Below are 27,025 nucleotides of genomic sequence, written 5' to 3' on the forward strand. Positions count from 1 at the left end.
ACGTTTTAAGAATATATGGTGTGGGAGGCAAGTTGTTAGAAGCAGTGAAAAGTTTTTATCGAGGATGTAAGGCATGTGTACGTGTAGGAAGAGAGGAAAGTGATTGGTTCTCAGTGAATGTAGGTTTGCGGCAGGGGTGTGTGATGTCTCCATGGTTGTTTAATTTGTTTATGGATGGGGTTGTTAGGGAGGTGAATGCAAGAGTTTTGGAAAGAGGGGCAAGTATGAAGTCTGTTGGGGATGAGAGAGCTTGGGAAGTGAGTCAGTTGTTGTTCGCTGATGATACAGCGCTGGTGGCGGATTCATGTGAGAAACTGCAGAAGCTGGTGACTGAGTTTGGTAAAGTGTGTGAAAGAAGAAAGTTAAGAGTAAATGTGAATAAGAGCAAGGTTATTAGGTACAGTAGGGTTGAGGGTCAAGTCAATTGGGAGGTAAGTCTGAATGGAGAAAAACTGGAGGAAGTAAAGTGTTTTAGATATCTGGGAGTGGATCTGGCAGCGGATGGAACCATGGAAGCGGAAGTGGATCACAGGGTGGGGGAGGGGGCGAAAATCCTGGGAGCCTTGAAGAATGTGTGGAAGTCGAGAACATTATCTCGGAAAGCAAAAATGGGTATGTTTGAAGGAATAGTGGTTCCAACAATGTTGTATGGTTGCGAGGCGTGGGCTATGGATAGAGTTGTGCGCAGGAGGGTGGATGTGCTGGAAATGAGATGTTTGAGGACAATGTGTGGTGTGAGGTGGTTTGATCGAGTAAGTAACGTAAGGGTAAGAGAGATGTGTGGAAATAAAAAGAGCGTGGTTGAGAGAGCAGAAGAGGGTGTTTTGTAATTGTTTGGGCACATGGAGAGAATGAGTGAGGAAGATTGACCAAGAGGATAAATGTGTCGGAGGTGGAGGGAACGAGGAGAAGTGGGAGACCAAATTGGAGGTGGAAAGATGGAGTGAAAAAGATTTTGTGTGATCGGGGCCTGAACATGCAGGAGGGTGAAAGTAGGGCAAGGAATAGAGTGAATTGGATCGATGTGGTATACCGGGGTTGACATGCTGTCAGTGGATTGAATCAGGGCATGTGAAGCGTCTGGGGTAAACCATGGAAAGCTGTGTAGGTATGTATATTTGCGTGTGGACGTATGTATATACATGTGTATGGGGGTGGGTTGGGCCATTTCTTTCGTCTGTTTCCTTGCGCTACCTCGCAAACGCGGGAGACAGCGGAAAAAAAAAAATATATACATATATCCACGGTGTGTGTGTGTGTGTGTGTGTGTGTGTGTGTGTGTGTGTGTGTGTGTGTTTTTAACGGATTCCGCATGCTTGTGGTTACACTGCGAGTGCAAAATCTTCGGCGAGGCTGTATCATCATCGTCTGTTGAAGATGGAGAGCACTGTGTTGTTGAGGAATTTCTCAATTCAAAGAAATCCATCATTTCCCTGCTACTGGATGTAGTAGAAAATGGGGCTCCTGGAAAATGGGTCCTGGAGAAGCACCAGGACCTTTTCAAGAAAAGGGGTCTTGGGGCAATCATAACATTCATTTATCTACTGAAATTACTCCAGACGTGGAGTGAGGCGGTGGTACGCCTGACTGACTGGGTAGGCTCCAGCCATCGCTATTGACTACCCTTGTCTTCCTCCTTGTCCTCTCTCCTCCGGTGTTCTGTACTCCAGCAACTGGAGTTCTCGTCTGAATGCTTTTAGAAATGGCTTAATTTACTCTCTCTCTCTCTCTCTCTCTCTCTCTCTCTCTCCTGCTTCTCCTCACCCAGCCAGCCCAGCCTTCGGAAGTGCAGGGTGTCTATATAGTTGGTGTCACGGGGGTGCCTGGCGGCGGCTCCTTATTCACTTCTTCCTCAAAAGTTCGGGAATCATGAGTTTCCTATTTCGAGCACTGTGCATGTATGCTGTGTCCCTTACCGATGCTGAAGCGGGTGGCCACGACCAAGCAACCGCGTTCATGACGTGTGTGTAGCAGCACCTCCAATTTGGTCTCCCTCTTCTCCTCGTTCCCTCCACCTCCGACACATATATCCTCTTGGTCAATCTTTCCTCACTCATTCTCTCCATGTGCCCAAACCATTTCAAAACACCCTCTTCTGCTCTCTCAACCACGCTCTTTTTATTTCCACACATCTCTCTTACCCTTACGTTACTTATTCGATCAAACCACCTCATACCACACATTGTCCTCAAACATCTCATTTCCAGCACATCCATCCTCCTGCGCACAACTCTATCCATAGCCCACGCCTCGCAACCATACAACATTGTTGGAACCACTATTCCTTCAAACATACCCATTTTTGCTTTCCGAGATAATGTTCTCGACTTCCACACATTCTTCAAGGCTCCCAGAATTTTCGCCCCCTCCCCCACCCTATGATGCACTTCCGCTTCCATGGTTCCATCCGCTGCCAGATCCACTCCCAGATATCTAAAACACTTCACTTCCTCCAGTTTTTCTCCATTCAAACTCACCTCCCAATTGACTTGACCCAATTGGGGAAATATATTCAGTATAATCTGAATGTGCACTTTCAGGATCTGGAAAAGACTTGTTATCATTGGTTTGATAACTACATTTTCTGTTGAATGTTTTATTAAATAACTTTAACAATTAAGGATCCAGGCTTTCCCAATTACTCTAATTATGTATATATATATATATATATATATATATATATATATATATATATATATATATATATATATATATACACACACAACGTTTTTGAAAAATCGCGAATGATGATTATCTGCTAATCAAAATATAAAGTATTTCCGGTTACGAAGTTCACCTCTGAGGCTAAGGCACTCATCATATACACCTGCATATAAATTTACATGACCGTACATCAAACAGTGGCTGACATGTAGACGTAAAACTTAACCAAAGCGTAGACGCGTACTCGTTAGCGGCAATAGACATAGATTCCGAGAGTGGTACAGGCGAAATAACCAGCTAAGATCAGATGGTAATCAGTGCTGAGGAGTGGATGGGTACGTAACACGCTGATTTTACACAAAGGTACGGGGTTCTGGTGCTTTAATCAGGGATGCTGTGATGAAGTGATATATAAACTCCGCGTCCTTAACGTCTGTCAGAGGGTTCATGAACGTATCCCAGATATCTTTGCTGTTCTCTGCTAAACAGGTAGGGAAGCTCGATTTGCATTAGTGGCCAGTAGGTGTCCGAGACTAATAACGTTTGCAGCACGTCCCCGTTGGTGCCTAGTAGCATTAGTGGTCACTGTCTTCCATACAGACTAAAGAAAGCGGAGAGGTACCGTGCACATCCCTGAGGTAATCCAACAGGCAACCTCCTCGATATCTGCCACAAATACAGGCACACACACACAAAAAAAAAAAAAAAAAAAAAAAATAACCGCACATACATTCATATCACCAACAAGCATGATCAACGCGTATCAGGTTATCAATGTGTCACTTTAAATCACACCGTAGCTTAGTAATGTTTTAAGCATTAACATGTCAAGCCTTTTAAGTGGAAATCAGCGAGTGTAAAGACTCAACTCGCTTCTTCACCGACTTCATCAGCTTTCTCAGGCAAGATGATCATTAGAACTTGGCGTGCTGCCGTCACCTGCACAGACAGGCAGTTAAGGTGGCTTGGGGTCCTAAAACTCTTGTATGGAGAAGAGGGACGCTGTCCTCATGGAGCAATGAATGGAGTAGCCATCATTTCTGTGTATAATCTATGAGACTTGTACATCATGACCGTGAACAACGCTTCTGTCTTCTGTAAAGTTTCCTTACCTCATTATCTGTTGTCCCTGGTCAGGGGTGTTGACACAGTGAAGCCGGTCCGCCATGACCACTGGGGCACAGTTCACCGTGACGATCGTCAAGATAATGTCTGTGGGTACTCGTGTCAGGACAGCGGGTGGTAAATCAAAGGCGGGGTTTTGGGTTCTGCTTCAGTTCAGTTTGGGAGAGCGGTTCTAAATGTAACTACCTCACACACGTGTGTCGATTGTTCAAACTGGAAGGCTTACAGTTATGTATATACAGTTTAAAAGGCCATGTGAACAGATACCGTGTGTAGTGGTTACCGTTCATGACTATGAAACTGTAGGCCTTGGTTCGAAATCCCGCTGTGTGAAGTTCGCTCGGAACCGACGAAGTTGATCATCCCCTTTGGTACTGGTCAATAAATAAGTGCCTGGCGTATGCTGCTGGGAAGGTAATCAGTGAGCTAAAGTCATATTCGCCCCGTGAATACGGTAAATGGGCCTGTCCAACGCAGGCTAAAATTTTGAAAATCGTTGCGTGGCTACTGCGTATCGTGACGTCATTCCCCACCTCACCCCACACTTTTCGCTCATCCTACACGCTGGGTCACCCCGTGAGCATATAGCCTATGAAGTCTTCTGGGAAAATTTCCAAACACATCGACACAATCTTGGATACCGACAATGCCGGAATAAAATTTGACTTAGCTTACCTCTGGACGATAAGTAAGTGTTGTGCATAATTTGACGAGGATCTCTTAACACTTTCAACAATTGTTATTTAAACTTTGAACTGAAACTTTCAATATACGTAACTCTGTTGTTTATTAGTCATTGTGACAGTCAAACAGACCCCCAGTGAACTGTTGAAAATAAGCCTAAGGCTTTCACTGAACCTGTACGAATGAGTGGGAGGCGTACGTATGTCCTTACTGTCCATCGTGATTTTGACACAGGGATGGTTCTACAACTGTATTTACAACAGGTCACACAGTCGCACTTATTAACTTATGGTCGATTGTAGTATCATCAAATCTCAAAATTTTCATTCCTCATCATATTTCACACGTGCACACACTCAATGCCCTGACTCCAGCTGTGCATATCTCACGGAAGGTAACAACATATTATCTATATCTGAAAACGCCTGGTTACTTATCAAAGAAATTACAAGTGGCTCCATTCCAAAAGCAAGACAATCATCATAGCTCATCACCGTAGTTCATCACATCCCACATCCACTCACACAATTTACATACTAAGCAAAGCATCGTCTATCACATCTGGTCCCTTCTAACGCGTCTCGTTTCTCATTATATACCACATCTGTTCACTTATGAAAATCAACATATAAACCATTCATACTCCATCCCTACGAGACATCAAAGACGCATTACATTCCACATCATGTTATCCATCGTTTACCACACCCAGTGACTCATTACATCTCATATCTGGTGAGCCAACATGTACTAGAAAGTGTTCACTCATTTTCTACACCTGGCTAGTCTTTTACTCCAACACTGTTACTTACCTTACACCACAGCTGGTAATTCACCATATTCCACATACAGTGTCTTAAGTATACCTAACTTTTCGGAGGCAATTCCACAACGCCAAATTGGTCTATGACCAGCTGTTGTGTTACCCTGCTCACCCAGGCTGTTGGAGGCCGTGGCTCGTCGGCCTGCGAGACCTCTACATCCCGTGGCACACTTTGTGGGTACTTGTCCAGGTGAACAGTGCATAGCGCTTCTAGTGGCTGCAGGCAATGCATTAAGCAAGTTTTGGTTCCAGATGACCACACTTCCCATATCAGACTTACTGCTTCTTTCGATTTCTGTGGTAATATGGAAGGGAGTTAGTTACTTTGCAGTTCAAATCGGGAACCATGCTTTCCAAAATCTGAGAATGCTAATGATGATGCACCTCTCTCGTTCGCGCTCTAAGCAGTACAGCGTCAGTGTTTTTACTCGTTCTCCGCAATCTAGACATTTAACAGCGTCACTGCGGAGCCGCAGAGGATCCTAGCACACACTCGCAACTCTGCAATTTCGCCCTCCTTGAAAGGTGACGTCAGCACATAGCACTAGTCTAGTCGGAAGTGTATAAATGCCTTGAAAAGCGTCATCGTTAGTTTTTACCTCCGCCTTCAAGGCCCATTAAACCCAGCCTGACATCTCTGGTGAGGAGGGAGTGAGGAGGGAGTGGGGGTATAACTGTTGTTTTGTTAGGTTCGCAGAAGGTGAGGTCGTCAGAAAACTTCTTGGGTCTTTTACACTCTTCCTCCCAGACATGATGGTGTTGGCTTTTATCTGGCATTCCGTACTGTAGTGGCTACAAGTTTCTTCATTAGAAAGCATTCAGTATTCATTCTAACATCATCTGCAGAGGGTTTATAATGAAACCGTGATTTGTGTTTGTGTCTGCGTTACCAAAAGAATATGAAACAGCAAAAGTGCCAGGAGAATTCCATGGGAGATATAAACTTCGAGATCCATAGGCATTACGTAATGTATAGCGACGTTTTATGATCCGTCAGCTAAGGGGATGTACAGCCATCTTTCCAATTCTGCAGTTATTCTTATTTACGCATTTTGTGCGGGTAAAGAATTATGATCACCCTTGTCAGAGGCCTTTAAGAATTGGTTTCATATCGCATCAGCATTCCATATGTTCACCAACGCCTCTATGAATTCTGTCGTACCCATCAAGCAGCTGGGAATGAACTATGTTTTCTCTGGTTACTTAGCAACATTCGATATCAGGATCAATAACCTTACAACTATTGTCTTTCAAAAATATTCATGAGATGATTATGTTACTTGCTTTTATTTTTTACAGCTTCACTTCATTTTTCATGTCACTCATCTTAAAACATACCAAATCAGCCAGAACTTCCCAAATTTCGATCTAGTCACTCATTATACTACGCAACCATCATTATACCGAGCAACCAGTTACTCAGTCGTATTTGCACAAGGTACCCAACACTTATTCACACTCAACATCTGCACATGAAAATTCATCATATCCCACAACTGGACACTTTTTTTTTTTATGCCGAAGGCTCCAGTCACGGACAAAAGTCCATATCAAGGCCGGGCCTTATTGAAATACGGAGAAATTATGAAAAGGAAAAAGAATAGCACAAGGGAAAGTATTTACGAATTTTGGAGGCAGTGAAAAACCTGTCTTCTGAAATGTGCCAGGTCATATTTCTTGGGAAAGACATGAGAAGGTAGAGAGTTCCAAAGCTTCAACGTGTAGGGAAAGAAGGAGTTATCAAAACAGCCCACCCTCGAGTTCCAATGACCACACAATAATATGTGACGCAGCAGCTTGCCGAATATTGCGTGGTCTAGCTAGTGGTGGGGGTACACAAGCAGCCAGCTCTCGGAAGCAAAAACCAGAGTAAATTCCTAAAGAAGAGGGAAAGTGAACTAACATTGCGGAGTAGGGTAAGGTAGTCAAGTTTGGAAGTTAACCTGGAACAGTTTCTATGTCGGACCGCTTTTGACTCTGTCAAGTAAGGATGCAGAGCTATAACCATCCCAAATGTGAGAGCAGTGCTCCATACGAGGACGAATCAGTCTCTTGTATAAACGGAGCAACTATTCAGAAGAGAAGTAGTTTCGACATTTGAACAGGGCACCTAGTTTCTTGGAGGCAGACTTGGCTATTCCCGTAATGTGGGGTTTCCAAGAAAGAGTGGATGTTACAGTAATACCAAATATGTTCATTGAGTCAAGAAGTGGAATTACAGAACCGTCGAAGGAGATACGAGAGTTGTGAGTTGTTTTCGATAGAGATGGGTAGAAATTGGGTCTTAGAGTCATTAAACTTAACAATATTTTGTGTACCCCAATGAGACATCCTGCCCAAGTATGAGCTTACTGAGGAAACCGTGTTAAAACGAGATGCATATCGAGTGAGAGAAGGAACAGAATTGAAGGATGTGGATGAGACGTCAGCGCATGAGTGCACTGGATTATTTGTGAAGGAGAGGAAATCGTTGAAAAAAAGAGAAAAAGTGTAGGGGATAGGACAGGACCATGAGGGACACCGCTGTTGACTTACCATACTCCGTTGCTGATTACACATCATATCCCACACTTGGCTACTCACTATTCCCCACACATGACCCCCATTACATCCCTACACCTAGCTACCCACCATATCTGACGCCTGACTTTCTATCATGTCCCACACCTGTTCATGCACCTCCCATATCCACTTGCTCATCATAACCTACATCACATGTTCTTATTATCATGTATACGTTAACAATATTCATATTTCAACATATGGTGGCTCATCACATCCCCACACCTTGTTAGTCATGTTTGATCCCCGAACATATGTCATGTCCCAAATAAGGCCGCTCATAATTTTCTGAGAACCTCATCACTTCCCAGTCCACTCATCATTTTCTAGGCTACTCATCATTTGCCAGGCAACACATCACTTTCCAGACCACTCATCACTTGCCAGGCTACTCGACAACTGCCTCGCCACTCATCATTTCCCAGGCCTCTTATCATTTGCCAACTTATTCATCATCTGCCAGGCCACGCATCATATTCCAGATCACTCATCACTTGCCAGGCCAATCATCATTTGCCAACCCACTCATCATTTGCCAAGCCACTCATTACTTGCCGGACCACTCAACTCCCCGGTCACTCACAAGATGTCTCTGATAGATTCATGATTAGCTAGGCTCTGGGTAACATTAGCACTTTGGCCTATCTTGAGATACTAATCATATGACCTGTAACTTTTGTAACACATTAGAATAGTTCGTCTTAGACTGACACAAAATAGAACCATATAGGGATAGATAGGTAGCAAATAAACACGACAAGAAATGGCACAACACCTTTGCTAATGAGATCTGATAATCTGAAACTGTTTTCGGTTTTTGCATCTAGCTCATGTAATGAACCAACGTTGTATCAGTGTATGATGTCATGATTACCTGCCCGCTGGTTTCCGACAAAGATTCTTTGTGGCCTCTGTAATCTTTTTGCGCTACTGCTCACAGGGAAAGCATGGCCGACACAATAAACTAGCTGATGATAGAGGCAAAAATCAAAATATCTTTTACTTCAAAACTATCCATCTACGACAGGTGTGGACAGGGATTAACTCATTCCAAAACTGGTTTGTGCCGTCAACCGTATTTCTTTTCCATCATTATTAAGAATGAGTCTAACGTGCGGAGAGCCACACACGAGCCCAGTGAGTCAAAAGGTCGTCAGGAGGAGCGGGAAGATGTGGACGTATTTTCAAGATGGTATATCTGACGCCTACAACTTGAGGTAAGAGGAAATGAATGACTTCAATATGGCGGCGGTCACCATGGCAACGCACTCGTCCGAGGTTGTCAAAAGTGACTCGTGTTCCCCTACCGGCCTTTGATTTATCACTTCATTTATGGTATTCCGTCCAGTTCATACAGGAGCTAAAACCAGTATCAGCTGTGATATTAAGTCAGGATATTGAATTTTTGTTAAAGGAAGACGGGAAGAACCATCGAGAGAAATACGGGAGGAGAGAGACGATAAATCAAGAAAAACAAGAAACGAAACATTATGATGCTGGTGGGACGAAGGAAGCTAACTCAGACGTTGCCAATGTTCACTTTCTTTCTCAATTTCTCCTAATTCTTCTCTCCTCGAGCATGGACGAGAAAACATCACGATATTTGTCTTAAGCAGATGACGTGTAACCTATATGAAATCCTTTTTTTTTGGCTATAGATATTTTGGGTGAAGGCTGCAACCATGGAAAAAAAAAGAAAAAGTCGCGTGTATGTGGTGGTTGGCGTGTGCTGGCACCAACGGTCCACGTCGAGAACTCTGTCAGCCTCTGTTTCCGAGGGAATATCCTGCGGATGGCATGACAGGGACAACAAACATCGTCATTAAGGCTTACTGCAAGCAGTATCAGATATAGATGTCCAACCTCAAAATCACCATGACTTTATTCCCACTGGAGGATAAGATGTTGATGTGCGATGCCCCACTTTCATCTCCAGCGTGGTGATACGAGAGAGAGGAGAGAGAGAGAGAGAGAGAGAGAGAGAGAGAGAGAGAGAGAGAGAGAGAGAGAGAGAGAGAGAGAGGAGAGAGACCTATCTAACAACGAGAACCTACCAGATTTATGTTGAGCAAATTTCTATCTTATGACCATTACATTTGTTGCTAAGAAAATAGTCTAACATTGTATCTTCCTGCATCCGATTTGGTACAGATGTGACATATGACCCGTTGAGATAACAGCCAGGTATCTGACCTCTATCCATAAGGGTCAGTTTGAAGGCCAAGCTATCATATATGATGGTGTTAACGGGGGCCAACTGACGTAATATCTTGAGTGCTTGGGCACGAACCCCAAGAACCAGAGCTTGAGTGCGACCCTTGGTATGACATCTACGGCTCACCGGGTTACGAGCACTCAAGCACTCAAGAAATTGGGTCAGTTGGCCACCGTTAACACCACCGTATATGAATACCTTTTTCTCACACAATCTGTATCTAGTTTTTTTCAATGTAATCTCTGTTACATTCACTTCAGTCATGTTTGTTATGGTTCGTTGCACGTCACAAGTATGTTACTGCTTCATGTGGTCCACAATATGTCATAACAAACTCGTCACTTTGTTACATACGGCCGTTACTAATATCTGATTACACAGTCAGCTGCATGTCGTTACTATGTCTTCTATTTAGCTAAAGTTTGATGCAGTCTGTTAATGTTTACTGCATTCTTTTAATGTGTACTGCAGTCTGTAATGTATGCTACAATCTGTTCATGATCGCTGCATTCTGCTAACGTTTCTTGCACTCTCTTCATGTAAGTTGTATTCTGTTAATGTTTGCTGCGTTCTGCTATTGTTTGCCACATTTTGTTGATGTTTGGTGCATTCTGTTACCGTCTATTGTATTCTGGTAATGAATGTCGCGTTCTGTATAAGTCTGCTTCGTTTTGGTAATATTTGCTAAATTTTGTTAACGTTTCTTCCATTCTGTTAACGAAGACAACATCCTGTTGATGTTAGCTGTAGTCTGTTAATGTTAGCTGCAGTCTGTTAAGGTTTATTGCGTTATGTTAATCGCTTATCTTGTTGCATATTGTTAATATTTGATGCAGTCTGTTAATGTTTGTTGTATTCTATTAACGTGTGTGCCAGTCTGGTAAAGTTTGCAGTAGTCTCTTGAAATTTTTCTTGCGGTCAGATAAAGGCTGACGCATTCTGTTGATATCTGCTGAAGTCTTATAGTATGTGAAGTGTCGGAATGCTATAATCTTACACACTGTGATGTATTATCAACCTATATATGTTATATGTAGCTATGTTTTCTTTTATGAAGTACATGAACGAATTCTCTTATGTGACTGTTATTATAGTTTTTGCTGCTGTCGTTCAATGTTTGGCTGACAGCAGCCGTTACAGACAATCTACCGCTTGAGTACATAGGTACGACCCTGAAACACAACGGTAAGACACTTGAGCACGATGTTACGACCCTCTGAACACGACGGTGCGATGAATAAGCACGACAGTACGACGTATGAACACGACGTTACGGTACTTCAGAACGACGTTACGGTCCTTCAGCACGACGTTACAACCCTTTAGCACGACGTTATGGTCCTTCAGCACGACATTACGACCCCTCAGCACGACGTTACGACCCCTCAGCACGATGTTACGGTCCTTCAGCACGACGTTACGACCCCTCAGCACAACATTACGGTCCTTCAGCACGACGTTGCGGCCCCTCAGCACGACGTTACGGTCCTTGAGCACGACGTTACGACCCTTCAACACGACGTTACGGTACTCTAACACGACGTTACGACCCCTCAGCACGAAAGACCGTTGAGCACAATGGTGCGACCCTTGACTAAGACGGCACGACCCTTGACCCTGACGGTCAAAAGTCAAGCCCCTTTCCCCAAGAATCGGACCGTTGCTCTAACAAGGTTAAGAACCTAAAGACGAGTGTCCTCCGAAAATTTCGATCGTATAGTCACCTCAACCAATCCGGTTGTACTGAGGGCAATGTTGTGCGGCATACTGTCTTACAGGAGTTAATAGAAACATTCAGACACACTGACATTTAGAGTAGCCAGCAGGATTATATAGATCTACTAACATTCAAAACAAGCTAGCAGAGATGTTCAGATCTACTGACACCTAGCGAAACCATCAGAAATGTCTAGGTCTACTAACACTTCAGAGAACTCAGCAGAAATATCATCAGGATTTACTAATAGCTTAAGAAAAGCCATCAGAAATAGATGGATCTACTGACATTCTAGAAAAACAAGTAGAAATATCATCTAGGTCGACTGACATGAAAAAAACTTATCTGGTTCTTATTTCAATATGAAACATTACCGTAGTTAAATGCAACGAGGATGAAATTCTGTAATCAGTTTACATATTCTGTTATCATACTTCAGGTAATCACGAAAAATGAAAAAATAAATAAATCAGTACGACGTACGATGCTTTCTGAACTTTACAGAAGTATTTCGTTATGTTCTCTCACAAAATTGTTCAACATGTGGACAAGTTCAAACCTGACTGCTGAGGTGCCGTATACGGTACTGGACGCTTCTGGTTGTTGAACGCGATCGTACCGCATACGGTCGAGGGCATTTAGAAATCCTGGGTGCGACAAAGAGCGGATTAAAGAAATTTAGGATACAATTTCTGGCAACTCAGACAATGTCTCCCCACAACGTTTCACACGATTTTTCAACTGAGCTGATAAGAAAGAATAAACACACAGTGAAGGTTAGTATATGATCATTGCACTGCCGTAGAAGCAATGAAGATATATGTAAATAATGTACATGTTTATTTATGTTGTTCATATTACCCTACGATCTCTTCCTAAGAAGGAGTCCCTAGTGTCACCCAGGAACTTTTTCCCAGGGTTTCTGCAGTCTAAGGCTGCGCTACTACCAGTAGAAGGGAAATGTGATACAGCCTTGCCAAAGGTAACGATTCACTTGTGGTGTAACTGCACTTCTTAGTGCAGTGGTTAGCGCTACGACCCAAGGATCTGGCGCCGAACCTCCGGAAAGGGTAGTAGACTCACAGCCAACCCAGCTTTTTAGACTTTCCTTTGGGAATGATCGATGAGTAGGATGGGGGGTAAACCATTGTGTATATGTGCATGTATGAATAAGGTCAAGACATGATATATATATATATATATATATATATATATATATATATATATATATATATATATATTTTTTTTTTTTTTTTTTTTTTTTTATACTTTGTCGCTGTCTCCCGTGTAGGAAGAGAGGAAAGTGATTGGTTCTCAGTGAATGTAGGTTTGCGGCAGGGGTGTGTGATGTCTCCATGGTTGTTTAATTTGTTTATGGATGGGGTTGTTAGGGAGGTGAATGCAAGAGTTTTGGAAAGAGGGGCAAGTATGAAGTCTGTTGGGGATGAGAGAGCTTGGGAAGTGAGTCAGTTGTTCGCTGATGATACAGCGCTGGTGGCTGATTCATGTGAGAAACTGCAGAAGCTGGTGACTGAGTTTGGTAAAGTGTGTGAAAGAAGAAAGTTAAGAGTAAATGTGAATAAGAGCAAGGTTATTAGGTACAGTAGGGTTGAGGGTCAAGTCAATTGGGAGGTGAGTTTGAATGGAGAAAAACTGGAGGAAGTAAAGTGTTTTAGATATCTGGGAGTGGATCTGGCAGCGGATGGAACCATGGAAGCGGAAGTGGATCATAGGATGGGGGAGGGGGCGAAAATTCTGGGAGCCTTGAAGAATGTGTGGAAGTCGAGAACATTATCTCGGAAAGCAAAAATGGGTATGTTTGAAGGAATAGTGGTTCCAACAATGTTGTATGGTTGCGAGGCGTGGGCTATGGATAGAGTGGTGCGCAGGAGGATGGATGTGCTGGAAATGAGATGTTTGAGGACAATGTGTGGTGTGAGGTGGTTTGATCGAGTAAGTAACGTAAGGGTAAGAGAGATGTGTGGAAATAAAAAGAGCGTGGTTGAGAGAGCAGAGGAGGGTGTTTTGAAATGGTTTGGGCACATGGAGAGAATGAGTGAGGAAAGATTGACCAAGAGGATATATGTGGCGGAGGTGGAGGGAACGAGGAGAAGAGGGAGACCAAATTGGAGGTGGAAAGATGGAGTGAAAAAGATTTTGTGTGATCGGGGCCTGAACATGCAGGAGGGTGAAAGGAGGGCAAGGAATAGAGTGAATTGGAGCGATGTGGTATACCGGGGTTGACGTGCTGTCAGTGGATTGAATCAGGGCATGTGAAGCGTCTGGGGTAAACCATGGAAAGCTGTGTAGGTATGTATATCTGCGTGTGTGGACGTATGTATATACATGTGTATGGGGGTGGGTTGGGCCATTTCTTTCGTCTGTTTCCTTGCGCTACCTCGCAAACGCGGGAGACAGCGGCAAAAAAAAAAAAGAAAAAAAAAAAAAAATATATATATATATATATATATATATATATATATATATATATATATATTATATATATATATATATATATATATATATATATATATATATATATATATATATATATATATATATATATATATATATATACATATATATATATATATATATATATATATATATATATATATATATATATATATATATATATATATATATATATTTATATTTATAAGGTTAAGAGGCGGGGCATTACAAGTGTAAAACACACAAATAATAATCACAAACACACACCCATACATAAAAGATTGCATTGACTTACAAATGGTCGTAAACAAGCTCCAGATAGATACATGGCTGAGGGAGTACAATTCAAGCTAATGAAAAATGATTTGGTTGGAACACAGAAAGAGAGTTTCGGTGTGACCACAATCTGGAATGAAACAGTCCGGATGTGCGAACGGAACTTGGGGTTCTACAGCGTCATCAGTGTGTCGCCAGAACCACATTTCAGAGGAATTGTTAATTAGGTAAATTGTCTATTACCAAATAAGAGAAAAGCATTTCAGAACACGGATGAAATGTTCAATAAACCATTGACAACTCTGACATGAAACCTTGATTGAAATATGCATCTTACATGTTTGGTCATCAAAATCAAACAGAAAGATCTAATAGAGAAGGGCCAAAAGCGGGCAACAAAGATGGTACCTTGATAAGATGGATAGATTATAAGGAAAGGTTAGAGGCTATAATGACTTGCTGATCATGGAAAATAAATACAGAACTATTCTTTTTCAAGCTGGAGGTCCCGGTTACGGACAAAAGCCAAGTTTCTAAATCAGTTGGACGGTGTCGACATCCAACAGATCTTTTGACGATACAAAGAATTAGCATCCAGAAATCCTAGCCATAAACTGAACAACATACCTCGCAGGAAATATGTTGAGAAGTACTTTCATAGTACCAGAGCTGCGGATGAATGGCGTAAGGTAAGCGAGGAAACTGTGAATGTATACGATGTATAAGCAACATAAGACCTAATCGTCTATAATAAGGTTTGCCGCGGGAAAGTAATATATGTTATATTCTGAATTTGCATGGGTGACAGCAGTATCGTAAAGCAATATGCTTCACTCACTGTCACATCAAGCGACAGGAAAACACCTTTAAAAGATCACCATGACGCAAGGACAGAGAGTGGACTGATGTGGCAATCATATGTAGAGAAATGTGACCAGAAAACAACTAATGGTCTTATGTCAGCAAGGGGTTATGTGGAGGAAGCTCAGATCTGAAAGAAAGGTGAAAACCGGACAGCATACAACAATCTGACAAGTCGTATGGGAATAAGAAATGTTCAAGATCTGGGGTTCTACGAGAACAGAACTTTCTTCTCAAGCTGTACGAATCACACACACACACACACACACACACACACACACACACACACACACACACACACACACATCGGATAACTGTGTGCTTAAATCCAAGATACCCCATGTCTTCCTAACCGTATTCTGCTATGTATCTTTCACTTCACCATTTCTATCTCTGAAAGTATCTAGCTCCCTGCCATTAAATCTTCAGACCCATAGTATGAAACGCCTTTTTTTTTATTTTTCTACGTTCGCTGCAAGAGTTGGTGTGTGCTCAGAAGTTTGCCGGATCAGTTCCTGAACGAAAGTGACCTTTGAATTCTTTCGTCATTTTCAATGTGAATGAGATCTGAAGTAAGGTATTTGTTGTCTTACTGGAATATGTAGCAAAACAATTGCTATTGATTTTGCCTTGTACGTAGTGGAAAGGCACAAAACACAATCGTATTTCTTGTTGTGCCAACATAAGAGGAAAGGGACTGAGAACACAGACCTGTCCAGTAAAACTGCACTGTGATGCCAGTAGCAGGTATACGTAGACTTTGATAAACCAGGTACTAAAAAAAAAATAAAATTTCATCGGCGCAAAAATGTATTAGGATGGAAGAGCCAAAATTATGCAAAGCAGAACAGGGATGAAACAACTATAGTGTGGTCATCGCTACATGACTTAGGTTAGTCAAAGTAAACTGTGTTGCACAGGGATGACAACATGAGGTGGCAGAAGCAGAGTTGAGGACATCTTCGTCAACAGTGTCCTGAAGGCTCGTGCACAACGATAATGTTCAGATGCATGACACGCTACAACCAGTGAAGCAAGTGAGAGACCGTGTACACACGACTACAAAAAGTCTGTATACTATTGTTTTTTAAGTTTACATTGGAATGCTTTGCGCACATGTAAACTATTGTGTTACGTACATGGTCACACCTAAGAACAGCTGACAACTGGCAACATTACATAAATCATCACTTAACAGCTATTTAGCTGAGATATAAACTACTGCAACATTCTTTAATGTTACAATCATCTTTAACTATCCAGACGTATGTAGGGATGATCTCTCCACAGCTGCATCATTCCTATCACTGGCTGCGTACTTTTTGGTACGGGATGGGCACAGCAGTCCCCACCCGCAGGGCAGGTAAACAAGTAGTTCATGTGTTGAATAGGAGAACAGGAAGATAAGAATGAAGACAAGACAGAGAAAAAGAATAGGAAGAAACTCTGAGAATCAAGGATGGACAATGCAAGATACATACAATGAAGTGAGAATGATGTCGGGTAGGATCACGGTTGTGTGAGGGGAAGGGTAAGCAATTAATGAAATAATCCAGGACACGCAAAGGTGAGGGTGACGAAAGGAAGCATTAAACCCTTGAGCATAATGACACAATCCTTCAGCCCGACGGTATTACCCATTGGCACGACGGGTGCGACCCTTGTGTGTCATAATGACCCGGACTCTGACCTGAAAGACCGAAGCAAGAGCAAAAATGTTGGAGGAGGAGGAGGCGGGTGTATGATTCCTCCCCTGGGTGACGAGAGAGCGTGAAAACAAGGGCAGTGTCTCACACTACGTCGTGGATAGAGAGGTTATGCTATGGTACAAAAGCGATAGGGTGATGATAATCAAATGAGAAATATGTATATTTGCGAGTTAGATGTTTGAGACAAGGTCAGTGGACGGAAGGCGACAAAAAGGATTAGCAACACGAACGATGGAATGAGATGTGACCCAGCCAGCTCTTCTGAGAGGGAATGACCCATGACCCAGCAAGGTCTTGTGGAATGGCGTGAGATGTGAGCCAAGCAGGTTTTTACACTAGGTCATGAGATGTAAACCCGCCAAGTCTTATAGAAAGGCAAGAGATGTGAGCCAATTAAGTCTTGTGGAATGACATGAGAAGTGAACCAATCAGATTTTTACACTAGGTCATGAGATGTAAACCAGTCAAGTCTTATGGAAATAGAAGAGATGTTAGCCAAACAAGTCTAATGGAAAGGCATGAGTTGTGACCTAGTCAGGTCTTATGGTAAAGTTTATAAGCATGTTGCTGAAGACTACAGTAATTATCCATTCATATTCATAACTTCACTAGGATCCTTCCCTTTCTTGAGAGGATCCTTGAGTTACTCCAGGACCCCTTTTCCAGGAGTTCCTGGAACTCCAAGGCTGCGCTGCATCCAGCAAGAGGAAAATGATGGAGTCCTTTGGAAATTTTCGACAAGATTGTGCTCCCTATTGTCAAGAGTCTACGATACAACCTCGCTAAAAGATAAGCGTTTTACGAAGCCAGAAAGCCAGACTTGTGTAATTCTTTAAGAATGATCAACGTGCCTGGGGATCTGACGAAGGCGCCGGCACGTTCCATGCGGGAGGGAAGAGCCGTAGTCATACTCGGCATCAGACTGTGTCAAGTGGTTGCGATGTTGAGAGTTTTGTTAACTCCTTGAGCACGACCCTAAGGCCCTAAAGCGCGACGGCACGACCTTTAGGAATGGTGGCTTTGCCCTCTGATCTGATCCCTGAGGAGTCGTACCATCGTGCTCAAGGGTCGTAACAATGTGCTCAAAGGTTCGTACAGTCGTGCACTTCATTACCTTAAAGGTCGTTGTTAGAAGTACAGGTGAAAATCTAACATGTTCTTAAAGAAGAGGGAAATTAGGGGATGTTGTTATTTGCAGATGACGCGGTTATGATAAATCTGGATATGGCATAATACGTGAAGCCTATGGCGAAACTGGCTTCTTGATATATGACAGGGAAAGAAGGAGGCAAACTAAATACATAACTTGTCGAGGAATGGATGCTCTGCGGGAGCCTATCATTGATGGCTCTGACATGAATTAAGTTATAAGCAGCCAAACTGAAAAAAATCCCACATTGAGTGAAAACTTGTGGATTTGTGATATCATCATCGATTGTAGATATCATTATTATTATTATCATTACTATTATTATTATCATTACTGTCATTATTATTATTATCATTATTATTATTATTATTATCATTATTATCATTATTTTTTTTTTTTTCCGCTGTCTCTCGCGTTTGCGAGGTAGCGCAAGGAAACAGACGAAAGAAATGGCCCAACCCACCACCATACACATGTATATACATACGTCCCCACACGCAAATACACATACCTACACAGCTTTCCATGGTTTACCCCAGACGCTTCACATGCCTTGATTCAATCCACTGACAGCACGTCAACCCCGGTATACCACATCGCTCCAATTCACTCTATTCCTTGCCCTCCTTTCACCCTCCTGCATGTTCAGGCCCCGATCACACAAAATTTTTTTCACTCCATCTTTCCACCTCCAATTTGGTCTCCCACTTCTCCTCGTTCCCTCCACCTCCGACACATATATTCTCTTGGTCAATCTTTCCTCACTCATTCTCTCCATGTGCCCGAACCATTTCAAAACACCCTCTTCTGCTCTCTCAACCACGCTCTTTTTATTTCCACACATCTCTCTTACCCTTACGTTACTTACTCGATCAAACCACCTCACACCACACATTGTCCTCAAACATCTCATTTCCAGCACATCTATCCTCCTGCGCACAACTCTATCCATAGCCCACGCCTCGCAACCATACAATATTGTTGGAACCACTATTCCTTCAAACATACCCATTTTTGCTTTCCGAGATAATGTTCTCGACTTCCACACATTCTTCAAGGCTCCCAGGATTTTCGCCCCCTCCCCCACCCTATGATCCACTTCCGCTTCCATGGTTCCATCCGCTGCCAGATCCACTCCCAGATATCTAAAACACTTCACTTCCTCCAGTTTTTCTCCATTCAAACTCACCTCCCAATTGACTTGACCCTCAACCCTACTGTACCTAATAACCTTGCTCTTATTCACATTTACTCTTAACTTTCTTCTTTCACACACTTTACCAAACTCAGTCACCAGCTTCTGCAGTTTCTCAGCCACCAGCGCTGTATCATCAGCGAACAACAACTGACTCACTTCCCAAGCTCTCTCATCCCCAACAGACTTCATACTTGCCCCTCTTTCCAAAACTCTTGCATTCACCTCCCTAACCACCCCATCCATAAGCAAATTAAACAACCATGGAGACATCACACACCCCTGCCGCAAACCTACATTCACTGAGAACCAATCACTTTCCTCTCTTCCTACACGTACACATGCCTTACATCCTCGATAAAAACTTTTCACTGCTTCTAACAACTTTCCTCCCACACCATATATTCTTAATACCTTCCACAGAGCATCTCTATCAACTCTATCATATGCCTTCTCCAGATCCATAAATGCTACATACAAATCCATTTGCTTTTCTAAGTATTTCTCACATACATTCTTCAAAGCAAACACCTGATCCACACATCCTCAACCACTTCTGAAACCACACTGCTCTTCCCCAATCTGATGCTCTGTACATGCCTTCACCCTCTCAATCAATATCCTCCCATATAATTTACCAGGAATACTCAACAAACTTATACCTCTGTAATTTGAGCACTCACTCTTATCCCCTTTGCCTTTGTACAATGGCACTATGCACGCATTCCGCCAATCCTCAGGCACCTCACCATGAGTCATACATACATTAAATAACCTTACCAACCAGTCAACAATACAGTCACCCCCTTTTTTAATAAATTCCACTGCAATACCATCCAAACCTGCTGCCTTGCCGGCTTTCATCTTCCGCAAAGCTTTTACTACCTCTTCTCTGTTTACCAAATCATTTTCCCTAACCCTCTCACTTTGCACACCACCTCGACCAAAACACCCTATATCTGCCACTCTATCATCAAACACATTCAACAAACCTTCAAAATACTCACTCCATCTCCCTCTCACATCACCACTACTTGTTATCACCTCCCCATTTGCGCCCTTCACTGAAGTTCCCATTTGCTACCTTGTCTTACGCACTTTATTTACCTCCTTCCAGAACATCTTTTTATTCTCCCTAAAATTTAATGATACTCTCTCACCCCAACTCTCATTTGCCCTTTTTTTCACCTCTTGCACCTTTCTCTTGACCTCCTGTCTCTTTCTTTTATACATCTCCCACTCAATTTCATTTTTTCCCTGCAAAAATCGTCCAAATGCCTCTCTCTTCTCTTTCACTAATACTCTTACTTCTTCATCCCACCACTCACTACCCTTTCTAATCAACCCACCTCCCACTCTTCTCATGCCACAAGCATCTTTTGCGCAATCCATCACTGATTCCCCAAATACATCCCATTCCTCCCCCACTCCCCTTACTTCCATTGTTCTCACCTTTTTCCATTCTGTACTCAGTCTCTCCTGGTACTTCCTCACACAAGTCTCCTTTCCAAGCTCACTTACTCTCACCACCCTCTTCACCCCAACATTCACTCTTCTTTTCTGAAAACCCATACAAATCTTCACCTTAGCCTCCACAAGATAATGATCAGACATCCCTCCAGTTGCACCTCTCAGCACATTAACATCCAAAAGTCTCTCTTTCGCGCGCCTGTCAATTAACACGTAATCCAATAATGCTCTCTGGCCATCTCTCCTACTTACATAAGTATACTTATGTATATCTCGCTTTTTAAACCAGGTATTCCCAATCATCAGTCCTTTTTCAGCACATAAATCTACAAGCTCTTCACCATTTCCATTTACAACACTGAACACCCCATGTATACCAATTATTCCCTCAACTGCCACATTACTCACCTTTGCATTCAAATCACCCATCACTATAACCCGGTCTCGTGCATCAAAACCACTAACACACTCATTCAGCTGCTCCCAAAACACTTGCCTCTCATGATCTTTCTTCTCATGCCCAGGTGCATATGCACCAATAATCACCCATCTCTCTCCATCAACTTTCAGTTTTACCCATATTAATCGAGAATTTACTTTCTTACATTCTATCACATACTCCCACAACTCCTGTTTCAGGATTATTGCTACTCCTTCCCTTGCTCTTGTCTTCTCACTAACCCCTGATTTTACTCCCAAGACATTCCCAAACCACTCTTCCTCTTTACTCTTGAGCTTCGTTTCACTCAGAGCCAAAACATCCAGGTTCCTTTCCTCAAACATACTACCTATCTCTCCTTTTTTCACATCTTGGTTACATCCACACACATTTAGGCACCCGAAGCTAAGCCTTCGAGGAGGATGAGCACTCCCCGCGTGACTCCTTCTTCTGTTTCCCATTTTAGAAAGTTAAAAAAAAATACAAGGAGGGGAGGATTTCTGGCCCCCCGCTCCCGTCCCCTCTAGTTGCTTTCTATGACACGCGAGGAATGCGTGGGAAGTATTCTTTCACCCCTATCCCCAGGGATAATATATATATATATATATATATATATATGTATATATATATATATATATATATATATATATATATATATATATATATATATATATATATATATATATATATATACACACACATACATACGCACATATTATCATTATTATCATTATCATTATTACTATTTTCATTATCATTTTGAGTATCAGTATAATGATCATAACATTATCATCATTATTATTATAGATATTATTACTTTTATCATCATATTATTTCATACATGTTCACCATTTCCCGCGAGAGCGAAGTAGAATCAAGAACAGATGACTGAGTCTTAAAGGAAAAAAGATCCTCGCTTGGCTCCTTCCTCTGTTCCGTCTTTGAAAAGCAATTCAGGATGGAAGAATTTCCAGCATCTAGCTCCCGCTCCTTTTCCACAACATGCAGTGTTCGATCTTCCCTATACCACTTACTATTATTCTCATTATTATCATTATCATTATTATTATCATTATTATCATTATTATCATTGTCATTATGCTGATCATTATTATCATAATCATAATATTATCATTATTATCATTATCATTATTATCATTATTATTATTATCATTACACTGATCATTATTATCATAATCATAATATTATCATTATTATCATTATCATTATTATCATTATTATCATTGTCATTATACTGATCATTATTATCATAATCATAATATTATCATTATTATCATTATCATTATTATCATTATTATTATTATCATTACACGGATCATTATTATCATAATCATAATATTATCATTATTATCATTATCATTATTATCATTATTATTATTATCATTACACGGATCATTATTATCATAATCATAATATTATCATTATTATCATTATCATTATTATTAGTATCATTATTTTCACTATCATCATAATAAAAGAAATACTGAAAAATCTCGTGAAAAACTACCGATAGACGAGGGTGTAATTGATGATCACATCTTGACACGAGCAGTGCCCGGGGGCTGAGCAACTGTTTACGAGTGCAGGAGCTAAGACGGAAGTGTGTGTGTGTGTGTGTGTGTGTGTGTGTGTGTGTGTGTGTGTGTGTGTGTGTGTGTGTTCCACTTGGAAGAGGTTACACCACAAGTGACATGTCACCCTCGGTGGGGTTTCATCACTGTTAATGAACATAAGGAAGTACAATTTTGTTGAAGAACTACTCATTACACTAGAGTCCATCACTTCCCTGCCACTGATCGTAGCAAAATTTTCTTTTCAATTTTTCCCTCAACAGGTTCAGTGTTCCCCATGATGTCAGGGAAGACTTATGATGCCAGTCATCTTGTAAACGTGTGTCGTTCTCTTACCACATAAGTACAGCAAATGTGACTAAGAAACCGTTAAGTATTACTTAAGGAATATAGACAGTGGTAAGCAGCGTATTACACATATAGTAAAGTAGGGACAAAAGTGATCATTATAAATCGATGAATTCAGACGGCGTAAAAAACATTTTGCGAAAAGTGAGGCGGGATGAGGAACTATCTTCAGTAAATAAAGATCATATCACGCGATCAGATAACACTAAACAGCTAAATATGGACTTTACTTCACCCATAGAAATACTTTCAGGGAAATACTTTTTTTTGTTCTTTTTTATATTTTCAACCCGACATTCCATCACTTCAATTTTGTGGCCGACCTTTCCAGGATATTGAGGCGAGTGATGGCTTGTGACAGCTCGCCAGACCGCTTGACCATTCATCCTTCACTGGAATATTCAAACTCAAATGTTTTCCGAGTATGGCTTAATCCTGACCCGCTCGGTCCTATTTGTAACCCACATCCTTTAAACCTATACGTCCCAAGTCCAAGAGATCTCCGATCATTACACTAGCGGCTGCTTTACACATCTCTCCTGGAGAGCGATAACACTACACAAGCGGCTGGCTTGTGCACGTCCCCCAGGTGTAACACTCACCCACCATCATAACCTGTTTAGATATCCAGCAGGACTCCATCCCTCATCATAACCCACTCAAGTACCCAGTAGGTGTCAAAACAACTGCAAGGACAACAGCGGAGCACGTATCCAAACCGTGCTGAAATGTTACTCTTTTTTTCTTCTTTTGAAACTATAGAACAAAGCTGGAACGGCCTTTCTACCGTTCGCACAAAAGCTTGATGCAACGAAACATATCAAATCATAGATTTCAAGCTATACCAAAACTAAGACTGCAATGCATCTTCGACAGAGGGTACGGGAGCGCAGAATGCTCGCTAGGGAGCGAGGAGGATTACTTAGTTGCACTTTGGTTAAGCAGCGGCCGCGGGCGATAACTGCCTGGTCTGGACGAAAGGACCACTAATCTCACGTGAAATTCCACTCCCGTAGCAGCCATGGGAGTGGCTCGGGGTGTCCAGGCCACTTGAAATCCTCTAGAGACCATTACCATACGTAATGCGTATCATCCCACCAAAGAACGATAGGTATACAAGTGCTTGGGAAGCAATCTATTGACAGGTAGTTGTAGGGACGATATGACGATATATCAAAATCTATACGAAGAAGAGAAAGAGAGGTGCGGTTGCTGTGGGAATGCAGCTGCTCTTGGAGTCTGGCGGCCCTGCGTCTCTGCTCTTACCATACAACTTAACATCTGACAGCATCATCAGAGTGTCCGAATCAGACTGTGGTCATGATAGTCGCGACTTTGTAAATGGACGGATGATAATCAAAGCATCTACGTCTAAACAGTTAAGATGACCGGAAACTGTTACATGTGGCAAAGAGAATGGCGTTAAACCAATCAGATATCAGTATTGGGACGTATAGGATGACGGCGTAAACAACTCGAAGTGTTTTATAGAACTCATAAGTTGACGACTATCGATGACCATCGTGAAGTGATATGTGATTACCATGAATCTTGTTAAAGATTGTGGAAGAGTCACAAGGAAGGACTTAAAAAGCAATTCTATTTCCACGGCAACCGCACACCTTAGAGTTTTCTGAATACTTTTTTGGCATTTCAATCCTGAAACCTTCCACATTTTTACGCCTTTTTTTTCTTTTTTACTTTCTTGTAATTTTGCTTCCCCCTCACCGCCTCGTTTCCTGGACACCTCCTCGTGGGCGGTGTGGGGCGACTGGCCCACACCGCCCATAGTTGAGAAGAGGAGGACGGACCACAGTGGGTACAAGACTTCCACCACATGATCGTGCCTACAATCAAGGAACTCCTTCAGTGAGGGAGATCGGAACACATCATCCTAATATATATATATATATATATATATATATATATATATATATATATCATAGAACATACAAACCTCCAACAGCCAGGATCGAACCCGGGACCCCTGTGCAAGAGGCAGGCATGCTAACCGCTAGGCTATGGGACTGTATAATAGGAAACAACTATTTTTGCAGGGAAAAAGTGCAATTGAGTGGGAGATGTATAAAAGAAAGAGACAGGAGGTCAAGAGAAAGGTGCAAGAGGTGAAAAAGAGGGCAAATGAGAGTTGGGGTGAGAGAGTATCATTAAATTTTAGGGAGAATAAAAAGATGTTTTGGAAGGAGGTAAATAAAGTTCGTAAGACAAGGGAGCAAATGGGAACTTCAGTGAAGGGCGCAAATGGGGAGGTGATAACAAGTAGTAGTGATGTGAGAAGGAGATGGAGTGATTATTTTGAAGGTTTGTTGAATGTGTTTCATGATAGAGTGGCAGATATAGGGTGTTTTGGTCGAGGTGGTGTGCAAAGTGAGAGGGTTAAGGAAAATGATTTGGTAAACAGAGAAGAGGTAGTAAAAGCTTTGCGGGAGATGAAAGCCGGCAAAGCAGCAGGTTTGGATGGTATTGCAGTGGAATTTATCAAAAAAGGGGGTGACTGTATTATTGACTGGTTGGTAAGGTTATTTAATGTATGTATGATTCATGGTGAGGTTCCTGAGGATTGGCGTAATGCGTGCATAGTGCCATTGTACAAAGGCAAAGGGGATAAGAGTGAGTGCTCAAATTACAGAGGTATAAGTTTGTTGAGTATTCCTGGTAAATTATATGGGAGGGTATTGATTGAGAGGGTGAAGGCATGTACAGAGCATCAGATTGGGGAAGAGCAGTGTGGTTTCAGAAGTGGTAGAGGATGTGTCGATCAGGTGTTTGCTTTGAAGAATGTATGTGAGAAATACTTAGAAAAGCAAATGGATTTGTATGTAGCATTTATGGATCTGGAGAAGACATATGATAGAGTTGATAGAGATGCTCTGTGGAAGGTATTAAGAATATATTGTGTGGGAGGCAAGTTGTTAGAAGCAGTGAAAAGTTTTTATCGAGGATGTAAGGCAGGAAGAGAGGAAAGTGATTGGTTCTCAGTGAATGTAGATTTGCGGCAGGGGTGTGTGATGTTTCCATGGTTGTTTAATTTGTTTATGGATGGGGTTGTTAGGGAGGTGAATGCAAGAGTTTTGGAAAGAGGGGCAAGTATGAAGTCTGTTGGGGATGAGAGCTTGGGAAGTGAGTCAGTTGTTGTTCGCTTATGATACAGCGCTGGTGGCTGATTCATGTGAGAAACTGCAGAGGCTGGTGACTGAGTTTGGTAAAGTGTGTGTAAGAAGAAAGTTAAGAGTAAATGTGAATAAGAGCAAGGTTATTAGGTACAGTAGGGTTGAGGGTCAAGTCAATTCGGAGGTAAGTTTGAATGGAGAAAAACTGGAGGAAGTGAAGTGTTTTAGATATCTGGGAGTGGATCTGGCAGCGGATGGAACCATGGAAGCGGAAGTGGATCATAGGGTGGGGGAGGGGGCGAAAATCCTGGGAGCCTTGAAGAATGTGTGGAAGTCGAGAACATTATCTCGGAAAGCAAAAATGGGTATGTTTGAAGGAATAGTGGTTCCAACAATGTTGTATGGTTGCGAGGCCCGGGCTATGGATAGAGTTGTGCGCAGGAGGATGGATGTGCTGGAAATTGAGAATGTGTGTGAGGTGGTTTGATCGAGTAAGTAACGTAAGGGTAAGAGAGATGTGTGGAAATAAAAAGAGCGTTGTTGAGAGAGCAGAAGAGGGTGTTTTGAAATGGTTTGGGCACATGGAGAGAATGAGTGAGGAAAGATTGAC

The sequence above is a fragment of the Panulirus ornatus genome, chromosome 2 (genome assembly GCF_036320965.1).
Source record: "Panulirus ornatus isolate Po-2019 chromosome 2, ASM3632096v1, whole genome shotgun sequence".
Taxonomy (NCBI): Eukaryota; Metazoa; Arthropoda; class Malacostraca; order Decapoda; family Palinuridae; genus Panulirus; species Panulirus ornatus.